A 14,269-nucleotide genomic window follows, 5' to 3' on the forward strand; every position below is an offset into this window, starting at 1 on the left:
CCCTCCCATTACCCTCCAACACTCTCCAACCCTACCTCAAATCACAGTCCAACCCCCCCTTCCATTATCCTCCAACCCTTGCTCCAATCACCCTCCAACCCCCCTCCCATTATCCTCCAACCTCCCCTCCCATTATCCTCCAACCCTCCTTCCCATTATCCTCCAACCCTCCCGTCCTGTCACCTCAAGAAATCCTTCCTATACCCCTCTCAGTATAACCGATCTGAATTAAGTCTACTATCCCTAAAAACTGTGCTCTGCTTACATTATTATTCGTTTGACCCTCCAACCTTGTGCATAATCCATAAATCAATTCTCTGTCAAGTTTTTAGGATCTTGTCCACCCTTTTTTACTCTTTTACAGAACTCTTTTTAGTTTCATCCTCAGCCCGCTTCTAATAATAAATAAACAATTTAGAAAAAATGTATCTCAAGATATAATTAAATATCGCATAAATATAATTCTCGCTAAAAGTATCTCTCTGTGTTCAGTGTATACTAGTGTACCCTGAGTATATAGTTCTCTATATAATAGTGTACCCTGAGTAAGTATAGTTCTCTATATACTAGTGTACCCTGAGTAAGTATATAGTTGTTTGTATACTAGTGTACCCTGAGTATATAGTTCTCTATATACTAATGTACCCTGAGTAAGTATAGTTCTCTATATACTAGTGTACCCTGAGTATATAGTTCTCTATATACTAGTGTACTCTGAGTATATAGTTCTCTATATACTAGTGTACTCTGAGTAAGTATGTAGTTCTCTGTATACTAGTGTATCCTGAGTAAGTATATGGTCCTTTGTATACTAGTGTACCCTGAGTAAGTATATAGTTCTCTGTTTACTAGTGTACCCTGAGTAAGTATATAGTTCTCTGTAAACTAGTGTACCCTGAGTAAGTATATAGTTCTTTGTATACTAGTGTACCTTGAGTATATAGTTCTCTTCAAACTAGTGTACCCTGAGTAAGTATATAGTTCTCTATATACTAGTGTACCCTGAGTATATAGTTCTCTTTATACTAGTGTACCTTGAGTATATAGTTCTCTGTAAACTAGTGTACCCTGAGTAAGTATATAGTTCTCTGTAAACTAGTGTACCCTGAGGAAGTATATAGTTCTTTGTATACTAGTGTACCCTGAGTATATAGTTCTCTTTATACTAGTGTACCTTGAGTATATAGTTCTCTTCATACTGTGTACCCTGAGTATATAGTTCTCTATATACTAGTGTACCCTGAGTATATAGTTCTCTATATACTAATGAACCCTGAGTAAGTATAGTTCTCTATATACTAGTGTACCCTGAGTAAGTATATAGTTGTTTGTATACTAGTGTACCCTGAGTATATAGTTCTCTTCATACTAGTGTACCTTGAGTATATAGTTCTCTTCATACTAGTGTACCCTGAGTATAAAGTTCTCTTCATACTAGTGATCCCGGAGTAAGAAGGAGTTCTCTATATACTAGTGTACCCGGAGTAAGAAGGAGTTCTCTATATACCCTGAGTTATAAGAATGAATATTACCTTTCCGTGATCAGTGGAAAAAGGCTGGTTGAGTAGAGTTCAATATTCAAGGTTCAAGAAGATAAATCTCCGGGTTCGTAATTACCTAATGCGTCTAATTTTTTGTAATAAAGTGATCTATTGCTTTAGTTCAGCTATTTGTTATTTCTAAATGGTAAATTCAAAAATATTTTTATCTTTCTTTAAGAAGTATCATCTTATCTATTTCTTTGCTCACCTCGCATGGGCTTTTTTTTATGAGAAGCCTCCCCATAAAAACTCATAATTTATGTTAGTTGTTGATTTTGGGTCAAACCGAATAAAAAATCATTTTTATCTAGGATCCAACCGAAATAATGTTCTACGATCAAACTGGTTTAATATTTATGTTTATCTAGGATCAAACTGGTTTTATATTTATGTTGATCTAGGATCAATCTGGTTTAATGTTTATGTTGATCTAAGATCAAACCGTTTTAATGTTTATGTTGATCTAGGATCAAACTGGTTTAATGTATGTTGATCTAGGATCAAACCGGCTTATTGTTTATGTTGATCTAGGATCAAACCGGTTTAATGTTTATGTTTATCTAGGATCAAACCGGTTTAATGTTCATGTTTATCTAGGATCAAACCGGTTCAATGTTCATGTTGATCTAGGATCAAACCAGTTAATGTTTATGTTGATCTAGGATCAAACCGGTTTAATGTTCATGTTGATCTAGGATCAAACTGGTTTAATGTTTATGTTTATCTAGGATCAAACCAGTTTAATGGGTTTAATGTTTATGTTAATCTAGGATCAAGCTGGTTTAACATTTATGTTTATCTAGGATGTTAATCTATAAGATTAAACTGGTTTATTGTTTATGTTGATCTAGGCTCAAACTGGTTTCATGTTTATGTTGATCTATAAGATCAAAATGGTTTAATGTTTATGTTTATCTAAGATCAAACTGGTTTGATGTATATGTTGATCTAGGAACAAACCAGTTTTATATTAATGTTTATCTAAATACAAAATGGTTTAATATTTATGTTTAATGTTTATGTTGATCTAAGATCAAACCGGTTTAATGTTTATGTTTCATGTTTATATTGATGTATGGTATATTGATGAAGATTGCCTGTATACCTTGGCAAACTGTTTGCTGACACATCATACCGGATACACAGCCTTCCCAGTACCTTCCAGCCCCCCCCCTGAATTCTTCCCAGTACCTTCCAGCCTCCCCTCCAGCCTTCTCTTCTTCCTTCCAGCCTTCCCTTTATCCTGCTGGTCCCCCTTTATTCTTCCAGCTTTCCCTTCATCCTTCCAGCCCCTTTATCCTTCCAGCTTTCCCTTCATCCTTTCAGCCCCCCCTTTTATCCTTCCAGCCTTCCCTTCATCCTTCCAGCCTTCCCTTTATCCTTCCATCCCCCCTTTATCCTTCCAACCTTCCCTTTATCCTTCCAGCCGGCCTCGCTTCCAGCCTTTCAGCCTCCTTTCCAGCTTTCCAACCTTCCCTTCATCCTTCCAGCGCCCCCTTCATCCTTTCAATCTTCCCTTTATCCTTCCAGCCCCCCTTTATCCTTACAGCCTTCCCTTCACCCTTCCAGTCATTCCTTCATCTTTCCAACCTGCCCTTTATCCTTCCAGCCCTCCCCCTTTATATTTCCAGCCTTCCCTTCATCCTTCCAGCCATTCCTTCATCCTTCCAGCCTTCCCTTTATACTTCCAGCCCTCTCTTCCAGCCTTCCGTTCCAGCCCCCCTCCCTGAATCCTTCCCAGTAATTTCTGGCCCCATAGTAAAATTTCGCTGTACATTGTCCATATATACCTAAATGTGCCCATTAGTAAATAGGTAAAACATGCATTGTGATTAACCCAATCAATATACGTAGATATATAAAAATCCGTCATACCCATATTATGATTACTTAACCACGTTATATATAACAGCGCATAAAGACCCAATTTTAATTTAAACTGAAGAAATATAGTTTGTTGATATAGAGACTCCATACTGTTTACTGCGATAGAGTAATTGTTCCCTGTTTTGATAAACAGGTTGAGAATTGTGTCCTAGTTGAGACATTTATAGTTTACGAGATCGTGTCCTAGTTGAGGCATTGATAGCTCAAGATCGTGTCCTAGTTGAGGCATTGATAGTTTACAAGATTGTGTCCTAGTTGAGGCATTGATAGTTTACAAGATTGTGTCATAGTTGAGGCATTGATAGCTCAATATCGTGTCCTAGTTGAGGCATTGATAGTTTAAGAGATCGCGTGGCGTTGATAGTTCACGAAATAGTAGCAATGCGGATCGTGTCCTGTTTAAGGCATTGATTGATTAATTGCTAGTGTCCGTATTGACATCGATAACTAACAAGATCGCGCCCAGTGGTAGTGGCATTAATAGTTTTCGGAATAGTAGCCGTGTGTTGACATTGATAGTCATGAGAATCTGAGCTGTACCTGGATAGTTATGTTTTCGAGAAACCGTTATGGAGTAGGCATTTATGACATCCCCTCCAGCCTTCTCTTCATCCTTCCAACCTTCCCTTCATCCTTTTAGCCCCCCTTATCCTTCCAGACTTCCATTCATCCTTCCAGCCTTCCCTTTATCTCTTCATCCTTTAGCCCCCCTTTTCTCCTTCCAACCTTACCCTCATTCTTTTAGATCTTTCACGCCTGCAGTTTCAAGCCTAAACTGTCCTATATCCTGTTTTTTGTCCCCCTCTCTTGCGCCTCTAACGTCTTCTTTCTCTTGTCCTCTCCTTTCCTCCTTTTCCGTCCTAGTTTCTTTTCTTCTTTCTCTCGTCCTTTCCTTTCCTCCCATTCCGTTCTGGTTTCTTATCTTCTTTCTCTGATCCTCTCCTTTCCTTCCTTTCCGTTCTGGTTTCTTTTCTCCTTTCTCTCGTCCTGTTCTTTCCTTCCTTTCCGTACTTGTTTCTTTCTCTCGTCCTTTCCTTTCCTCCTTTTTCGTCCTGGATTCTTTGCTTCTTTCTCTCGTCCTCTACTTTCCTCCTTTCCGTCCTGTTTTCTTTTCTTCTTTCTTTTGTCCTCTCCTTTCATCCCTTTCCGTCCTGTTTTCTTTTCTTCTTTCTCTCGTCCTCTCCTTTCATCCCTTTCCGTCCTGGTTTCTTTTCTTCTTTCTCACGTCCCCTTCTTTCCTCCCTTTCCGTCCTGGTTTCTTTTCTTCTATCTCTCGTCTTCGCCTTTCCTCCTTTTCCGTTCTGATTTCTTGGTATATCTGTGTAAACTGTCTAATCATAAAGTTTAAACATATTATGCATCTTTGACCCTCTAAACCGCCCGCCCTAACATATCCCTCTCTTCATGTATTACAAATAATTACAAAAATGAAGGATTATATAATTCCGATCAAAAGGAAGTGTTCATTTCCTTAGGAATATTATTCCTTGAACCTCCCCCTCCCATGTTGTGTTACGCCTTCAATAATACAATAAGACCTAGCGCACTGAACCTTTAATGGACTGTAATTGTGACCCCTCCACTTAAATATGGCAATGCCCGATTCACAACGATAACATTAAAAGCGTTGTCTGATCAAGTATTAATTAGATATAGCCTTGTTTAGAATTTTGAAAACTAATTCTTTTCAATTTGGAAAACATTTCATTATATCTTCCATTGTAATCTTCCATCTTTGGTATGGCACTCTAGCATGTCGACTCCATTAGCGCCTGATCCAATCAGGGTTCAGTCATGTGTTTGTTGTCTATTCTGAACCAATGACGTGGATTTAACGGTTCTGTCAATATTTCAGAAAGCTGTGACTTTCGATCACAATTTGAACCCCTTATACACAATTTTATAGCCTTTTTTCTTAAATAGTTTTTTGTTGGCATATACATTTTGAATGAAAAAGTTTAAAATAAATAACTCCGTAAGTTTAAAGATTGTAGAAATATAGACGAAAACACGTTTGATTTCAAATAAAAGAAACCGAATGCTTCTCTCTCTGCTTAGTTCGGGGTGCAATAGAAATAGTATGGCGGTACCATCTATATTTCTATCTATCTCATTATCATTTCTAACTACATAAATTACATACATACATACATAAATTACACTTACATACAGTTCCTTTAAAGATGCCAAGAAAACTAAAAGAAATCATATAATTTTACACTTAGATTTTTTATCATAACTCTAACTTGATTCGTCATAATTGCTGAAGAGATCACCAGCCCATTCCTTGAAAACCCGTATCTATTGAGATAATGGTTATGAGGAGCATTGTCAATCATTATTGGCCCTCTATGGAGACCAAATTAAAGGAACTGTAAGCGTAATTTTATATAACCCTTTATGTAAAGATGACAATGCCCTGTTCCCATGAATGGTACCCTTAACACCTTAATTTGATTTTTATCACTAATATGAAAGATCTTGTCGTTTTACTATGGTGACAAGCGTTTAATTATGATAATTCCTCATCTTTTGCCAATTGGGTATTGCCATCTTTGCAAAAAGGGTCACTTGAATTTGCGCCAGGGGGCGGAAACGTCATGTGTGTGTGCGTCTGTACCAAAAGAGTGTGTGTAAAGTTTACCGAACCGAAGGCGTGCACTGTAAGTATATACAGTACATACGAATCTCGGTATTTGTACAGTCTAGGAGGGTACATTTGTTTATTGTTAATTGTTAACTTAAAAATAAGTTTAATATACATGTAGTATATTATTTATATATTCAAGTCAACACTATAAGCCAAATTTTCATGCAAAGAATATAATTTGATTAAAGTTTACAATAAACTAGTCGTTATTCAAGCTTAGTTATAATTGACAACATTGTTCTGCAATTTCCTTGACTGTAGTCATGTTGTGTGTCTGTACCAAAAGAGTGTGTGAATGGTTTACCGAACTCGTCTGCAAAGCAGTGCTACTGGGTTTCTCATGTCAGACCAGCGTCATTTCCCTTCCCTTTATTCCTGTTCCCTGATTTACGCTTACAGTCCCTTTAAATAAGATTCGGACCAAATTTTATTTAATTTATTTTGTTTTCTGTATCTCAGTGTTATAGTTCTTATAAGGGTAACACGAGCATCCTTACTCTTAGTGTCAGATCCAGGAGAACCAGGAACAATTCAACACAAAATATGAGAGTTATAGATTTATCTTGACTTTGGTACTATTTGTCTTTAACTGCATCTCCCATCAACATAGATTTAGAAGAGGTCAGCTATTAAAGGGTTAACGTTTAGACGTCAGTAAAGTTTAAGGAGTTATTAGAATTGAACTATTGAAATACTAATTTAATTAAACAGCAAAAATCTTTCTGTAAACACAATTATTCTTGAATTATGAATTTTCCTTAAGTGATTTTTCACCTATTCATTTCACATAAAGATGATCGTGACTGTGATTTAAAGGTCTCACGCTCTCAAGCAAACATCGCTGAGAATTTTGCTTCTCAAAACCCAAAGCTAACAAAAAGTGCTTTTTAGTGCTAAAATGTGTATGTAAAGGGCTACAGAAAAGCATAAGTGAGTTAAAGCGGTAAAATCTAAGCCCAAGGCGTTGCGACACTTCAAAGTCGACTCTGTCTTAAAAATTGATGAGACTGTTTAAAAGCAGGCTGAATCTATGTTATCGTGGTTTCCCTAATTTAAGCTAACCATCATTGTTTTTCATTTTGTGTAAATAGATTTTCGAACAAATTCTCATAAAAAATCATGATTTAGCCAATAAGCTCAAAACTTAAAGTAATCATGACATTGAAATTTTCATGAAGTTTACAAAACTGTACGACCGTACATGGCATTCAGACCGTACATGGCATTCAGAAAAAGAATATATTCTGTTATCAGAATCCAAACCTCATTTTAACAAAATTAAATTGAATTATAATTCTGAGATGATTTATATTTTAATCTTTAAGTTGCCACTGGGGCGTAAAAGAGCTTTAGTGTAGGGCCACCCTGAAAACCCATATTTTGAAAAAATATTGATAAGTTTTTGAATCAAAGTTTGGTTTGTTTGCACAAACACAATTTTTCACGGTTTAATTGCAAAATTTTTGGGTTAAAATAATTAAAAACTTGCCTTTTGCCAATTTATCTTTCTTTTTTTCAGAACACCAAAATACTTTTTTCCTCCATAAGTTATGTTTGTTTGTGCGGGGCACCAAAACATATTCAGGGTTTAACTTGCAAATAATATTGACTTTTAATGTCAAATTGTTCATATAAAATCATTTCATAAATCATTTTACGTGCTCTTCACGGTTTTACCCCTTTTATGCACCTGCAAATTTGGCGGTCAATTTGTTAGATACAATTTAAAAAATTACCGCTTTCGAATAGAAATGCGCAAAATTTTATATTTTTGGGGTTTTTTTAATGAATATTTCAAAGACGGACCTGAGTTTTTATTTGTCTCTAAGGAACGTCTTGGTTTGGTTCCTTAATTTGAAAAATTTGGATATTGATTCGCGTGTTTCTAATTAACCCCGTAATTAATCAATGTTTCTTTTTGAAAAATTCATGTTAAAAAATATATTTTTATCAAAAATAATTTCTCTAGCTGAAGTGCTAGGCGTTGTCCCTGCATTTTTTTAAAATCTAAAATTTGATATAAAAATAAATTTCGATTTCTGAAAAATAATCCGATTTTTGAAAAACAAAATTTCGAATTTTTGAAAAAATAATGTCGGAATTAGTTTAGCTATGTTACTGCCGGGGTACTCGAGGGTTCCCTAAAAAATGTCCAACCGTTTGGTTGGCTATAGAGAAACGGCTTAACCGATTTGTCCAAATTTTTGGCCCGAAATATACACCAAGGAATGATTATTAAGTTTTCATGATTTAAACTTCCACTCAAACCCTCCATATAGAAAAAGTCATTTCGGCTTCACAATGGTATTCAGAGGCGTAGTCAGGGGGGCTAATNCTGAGCCCCCCCCCCTCTGGAAAGGAAAAAATGTTTAGCCCCCCCCCTCTGGAAAGGAATTCTTTAAGTCTGTACGGTGAATAATAAAAAGGGAAGATATTGTCGTTTTTCTTTGTTGAAAAGTGTTTTCATTCTCATAATTTTATTAATTATCTATAACAAAAAATCGTTTTAATTGTAAATGTAGGATCACTTGAAATTACACAATCCCGTTAACATTTACCTCAAATTTTGTAACGTATTCGAAACCTTATGATGTAAGCCCTTCAGACTTTGATTATTTATTCTAACAGAATTCATAGTTTAAAATATCTAAGGTCTATAACGACAATGGGTTACAAAGATAAAGGCATTAGAAAATCAGAAGCATAAAGAAGGGGCGCGACGGCGAATCGCTCTTGAAACTTACTAAATACTAATGACTAAGCACATCTGTCAAATTAAAAACCCTGCAGCTCTCACTAATTATGATATTCATCTGTTATAATATTTTCACAAACAATTAGAAAAATTCGACAAATGTTCAAGTAACCGTGACGGTTTCGCACACACAGCGCAAAAACATGAGTTAAGAAATTATTTCTAATTAATTAGTCTTCATCAGGGGAAATTGATGAGTTTTTATCTACCCCGTGATGAAAAGTTGGACATGCAACTTTACTTGGTAGGGTCCAGCAACCTTAATACTATACAGATATGGAAATTATTCAACATCAACTATCGAGACCGGGCAGATTCTGATGTGTTTCCATGCTTCAGTCCTAAGTCTGACCTTTCCTACTTGTTTACTTCTTTTATAGCCTTGGATATTGTGTATTGCGGCATCTGTACGAGTAGTACATTAAAAAATTGTAATTGCGGCATCTGTACAAGTAGTACATCGAAAAAATTGTGAATTGCGGCATCTGTACAAGTAGTACATCGAAAAAATTGTGTATTGCGGCATCTGTACAAGTAGTACATTGAAAAAATTGTGTATTGGTGCATCTGTACAAGTTGTCTATCAGCATTCTATACTTTAACCATTCTCCGCAAAATCCTGATAGCTTTACTTGTTCACATCCGTTCAATTATTTTTTTTATGTCTTATTAATCATGTTCTTTTTCCTATTTCTCAATTATAAACTTGTCTGGGATTATTTTTCGTCCTTTCAATTTATACTTACCCTTCCCTCTTTCTTTTCTAGGTCACAAATAGAACCCGTTTCTTTACAAAATTTTGTTTGATTGCTGGAATTTCTCCAATATCTCACAAATAGAACCCGTTTCTTTATAGAATTTTGTTCGATTGTTGGAATTTCTCCAATATCTCACAAATAGAACCCGTTTCTTTGTAGAATTTTGTTCGATTGTTGGAATTTCTCCGATATCTCACAAATAGAACCTGTTTCATCATATAATGTTGTTCGATCGTAGAAATTTCTCCAAAATCTCACAAATAGAACCCGTTTCATTATAGAATTTTGTTCGATTGCTGGAATTTCTCCAATAGCTCACAAATTGAACCCGTTTCATTTTAGAACTTTGTTCGATTGCTGGAATTTCTCCAATATCTCACAAATAGAAACCGTTTCATTATAGAATTTTGTTCGATTGTTGAAATTTCTCCAATATCTCACAAATAGAACCCGTTTCATTATAGAATTTTGTTCGATTGTTGAAAGAAATTTCTCCAATATCTCACAAATAGAACCCGTTTCATTATAGAATTTTGTTCGATCGTTGGAATTTCTCCGATATCTCACAAATAGAACCCGTTTCATTAAAGAATTTTGTTCGATTGTTGAAATTTCTCCAATATCTCACAAGTTGAACCCGTTTCATTATAGAATTTTGTTCGATCATTGGAATTTCTCCAATATCTCACAAATAGAACCCGTTTCATTATAGAATTTTGTTCGATTGTTGGAATTTCTCCAATATCTCACAAATAGAACCCGTTTCATTAAAGAATTTTGTTCGATTGTTGAAATTTCTCCAATATCTCACAAATTGAACCCGTTTCATTATATAATTTTGTTCGATCGTTGGAATTTCTCCAATATCTCACAAAAAGAACCCGTTTCATTAAAGAATTTTGTTCGATCGTTGGAAATTTTCCAATATCAGACGATAAGAGAGAATTATTTATAATTTAAGTATTACATCATTCAAACCACCTTCTCTGTTCTTCAAATGCGTAAGTTACATATACAGCAAAGCTTTAATTTAGAATAATCAGTTTCCACTTGGAAAACGGACTTGGCGCTAGCTCTTAAGTACGTTAGTATTATTTTTTTTTATAAAATATGATAAAAAATACAAAATTAAGTGTTTATGGCGAAAATATTTAAAAACCTCCAAAAACAGAGGTTGTGGGAATATTTCCTCCCAATTCTATCAAAGTCTATAATTTGAAACTCACTTGAAATTACGTTCTCTATATAATAAAACAAAACATTCGTAAATATATATATATATAAATATATGTTCCTATAGTTGGCCAAACGGCTGGACCCATTGGGCTGACATTTTTTGTGGACACTCTTGGGTGGCCGGGGAGGTGTTATGGGCTAAAAAAAGTTCGAACATTTAATTTCAAATTTTTTTCCACGGGCAACGCCGAGCCCTTCAGCTATTACTAAATATAAGTAGAAAGGAGCAAGCTAACAAAATATATATTTGTATTGTGAAGATCTTCGTTTTGGCACGCGCATACCAGATTTCGCACATGCACATAACTGCCGAGGGATGGTGCAGGTGAAGCGTGCTTTTACAGTAAATGATGCGCAAACAAGCCGCGTTTACCCTTTGTTAAATAATTTCCTAAACCCTGCCACGTCATAGGTTTGATGAACTGACAGGAGAAGGATCTTATTGTGTTGGAGTTGAACCCGTCCTTACTCCGGGTCCAGGACTTATCTGGTATTCAACTCATTGTACTAACAACATAGAGAAATCTCTCAGACGTTTAAAAATAAAATATTCAATTTCATATGTTGATGAGGACTCCTTGTTAATCTATCCCTGTCAAATATCTGCCCCCAAAGAGCCCGATTGAGGACGGATCTAGAATTTTAATTTTCCTGACATATTGATTATATTAATAATTTGAGACAGGTTTCAGTATCTCAATTATAGATATAGATGTGGAGACATAATTCAAATTCTGGAGAAGTATAAACCTAATTTAAGTTATCAGGTTTTCACAGCTTCATCAATTAAATCAATTATGCCCAGCAGCATCACAGGGTAACCTAGGGATGGGTTTAGAGAATATCCGTAAACACTTTTCTCTTTTCAAATTTTTTTCATAAACTAAATTAAGGAACATTCTGGATATATTTGCAGGAAGCAATCTAAGTTAATTTCTCGAATACCCTATTCCGACTGATTATAAGGCCATTTAGAGCTGAACATATATTTCCGGGTTGTCTTCACAGTAGTAGAAGAANAAGGATACAGGACGGAGAAATAAAGGATACACGACGGAGAAATAAAGGATACAGGACGGAGAAATAAAGGATACAGGACGGAGAAATAAAGGATACAGGACGGAGAAATAAAGGATACAGGACGGAGGATTCAAGGATACAGGACGAAGAAATAAAGGATACAGGACGGAGAAATAAAGGATACAGAAGGGAGAAATAAAGGATACAGGACGGAGAAATAAAGGATATATGAAGGAGGCATTAAGGATACAGGACGAAGAAATAAAGGATGTAGAACGGAGAAATAAAGGATACAAGACGGAGAAATAAAGGATATAGAACGGAGAAATAAAGGATATAGGACGGAGAAATAAAGGATACAGGACGGAGAAATAAAGGATACAGAACGGAGAAATAAAGGATATAGGACGGAGACATAAAGGATACAGGACGGAGAAATAATGGATTCAGTACCGAGAAATAAAGGATACTGGACGGAGAAATAAAGGAAAAAGGACTGAGAAATAAAGGATACAGGATAGAGGAATCAAGGATACAGGACGGAGAAATAAAGGATATAGGACGGAGAAATAATGAATATAGGACGGAGAAATAAAGGATACAGGACGGAGAAATAAAGGATACGGGACGGAGACATAAAGGATACAGGACGGAGAAATAAAGAATTCAGTACGGAGAAATAAAGGATACTGGACGGAAAAATAAAGGAAATAGGACGGAGAAATAAAGGATACATGACGGAGAAATAGAGGATACGGGACGGAGAAATAAAGGATACAGGACGGAGAAATAAAGGATACAGGACGGAGAAATAAAGAATACAGGACGGATAAATAAAGGATACAGGACGGATAAATAAAGGATACAGGACGGAGAAATAAAGGATACAGGATGGAGAAATAAAGGATACAGGACGGAGGAATCAAGGATACAGGACGGAGAAATAAAGGATACACGACGGGGAAATAAATGATACAGGACGGAGAAATAAAGGATATAGAACGTAGAAATAAAGGATACAGGACGGAGAAATAAAGGATACACGACGGAGAAATAAAGGATACAGGACGGAGAAATAAAGGATACAGGATGGAGAAATAAAGGATATAGGACAGAGAAATAAAGGATACAGGACGGAGAAATAAAGGATACACGACGGAGAAATAAAGGATACAGGATGGAGAAATAAAGGATACAGGACGGAGGAATCAAAGATACAGGACGGAGAAATAAAGGATACACGACGGAGAAATAAAGGATACAGGATGGAGAAATAAAGGATACAGGACGGAGGAATCAAAGATACAGGACGGAGAAATGAATATTTGGAAAAACATGTTACATTTGGTTATTTGGCGTCTTAGAGGGGTTTAAATTAATTCAAAGTTTAAGGGTGTGGTTGAAATATTTAAAATTTTTATCGACACATTGATCAAGTTGTAACGTACACATGATATATATATATATATATTCTATCATTACGCGCGCGTGCTTATGTTATCTGTGCTCAGACGGGAACTGGATAAATCTGTCTCTAGGTTCCAGTTAGAGCTGCAGCTTATCCGTCCTTTTATAGGCTTTAGAACCGTATTGATATCAATAATCTTTACTGCACTGAATCCTTATACCCTGAGCTAAACCTGAACCTGCCCCGGGATACAAAACTTAAACGACAGTCTTGTTATCAGATCAACCCTATACATAGAGAATTTATTGTTTTTTGGAAATTCCTAAAATAACCTTCTCTGATCCTTTCGGTCGGAGCAAAAACTCAACCATCATTATAAATACCTCAATTTTAAAATAGTTTTTTTGTCCTCTTTTGAATAATTATCCGGGATTGGAAATGGTCGCAATAAAGTTTGTATAAAATTCAAAATATTGCCCTAGGACATTTATTTTAACTTTCTTCTATGTCAGAAGGAAAAAGGGTAAAGAGGGGTAGGGAGATAAGTTAAAGTAGATGGAAGGGAAGGGATTGGGAAAGTGAAAAATAATGGTAAAGTGATGGGTAAGGGAGGGAAGGGGTTAATGTAAAGCGGAAGGAAGGTATGGGATAAGTTTGAAATAGTGTAAAGTTAGTGGGAAGGGGAAATTCAAAGTGGATAAAAGGGAGGGGAAGGGGAAATTCAAAGTGGATAGAAGGGAGGGGGGTAAATATAAAGTAAATGGGAGGTAAAGGATAATTGTAAAGTGGAGTAAAGTAAGGGGAAGGGGAAGTGTTAAGTGGGTGGAAGGGAGGGGGGTGGAGTGGTTGTTAAATGGAGGAGTGGAAGGGGGGTTATGTGTAATTTAGAGGGGAGGGGTAAGTGTAAAATGGAGCTAAGCTAGGGGGAGGAGAAGAAATCTTAAATCTTGAACATTCACCATCCGTCACATTGACATATTTTGATGATGCAGATTTAAGGCCCGTCCGAGGCAC

Source organism: Eurytemora carolleeae, unplaced genomic scaffold (assembly GCF_000591075.1).
Source record: "Eurytemora carolleeae unplaced genomic scaffold, Eaff_2.0 scaffold508, whole genome shotgun sequence".
In the NCBI taxonomy this organism is placed as follows: Eukaryota; Metazoa; Arthropoda; class Copepoda; order Calanoida; family Temoridae; genus Eurytemora; species Eurytemora carolleeae.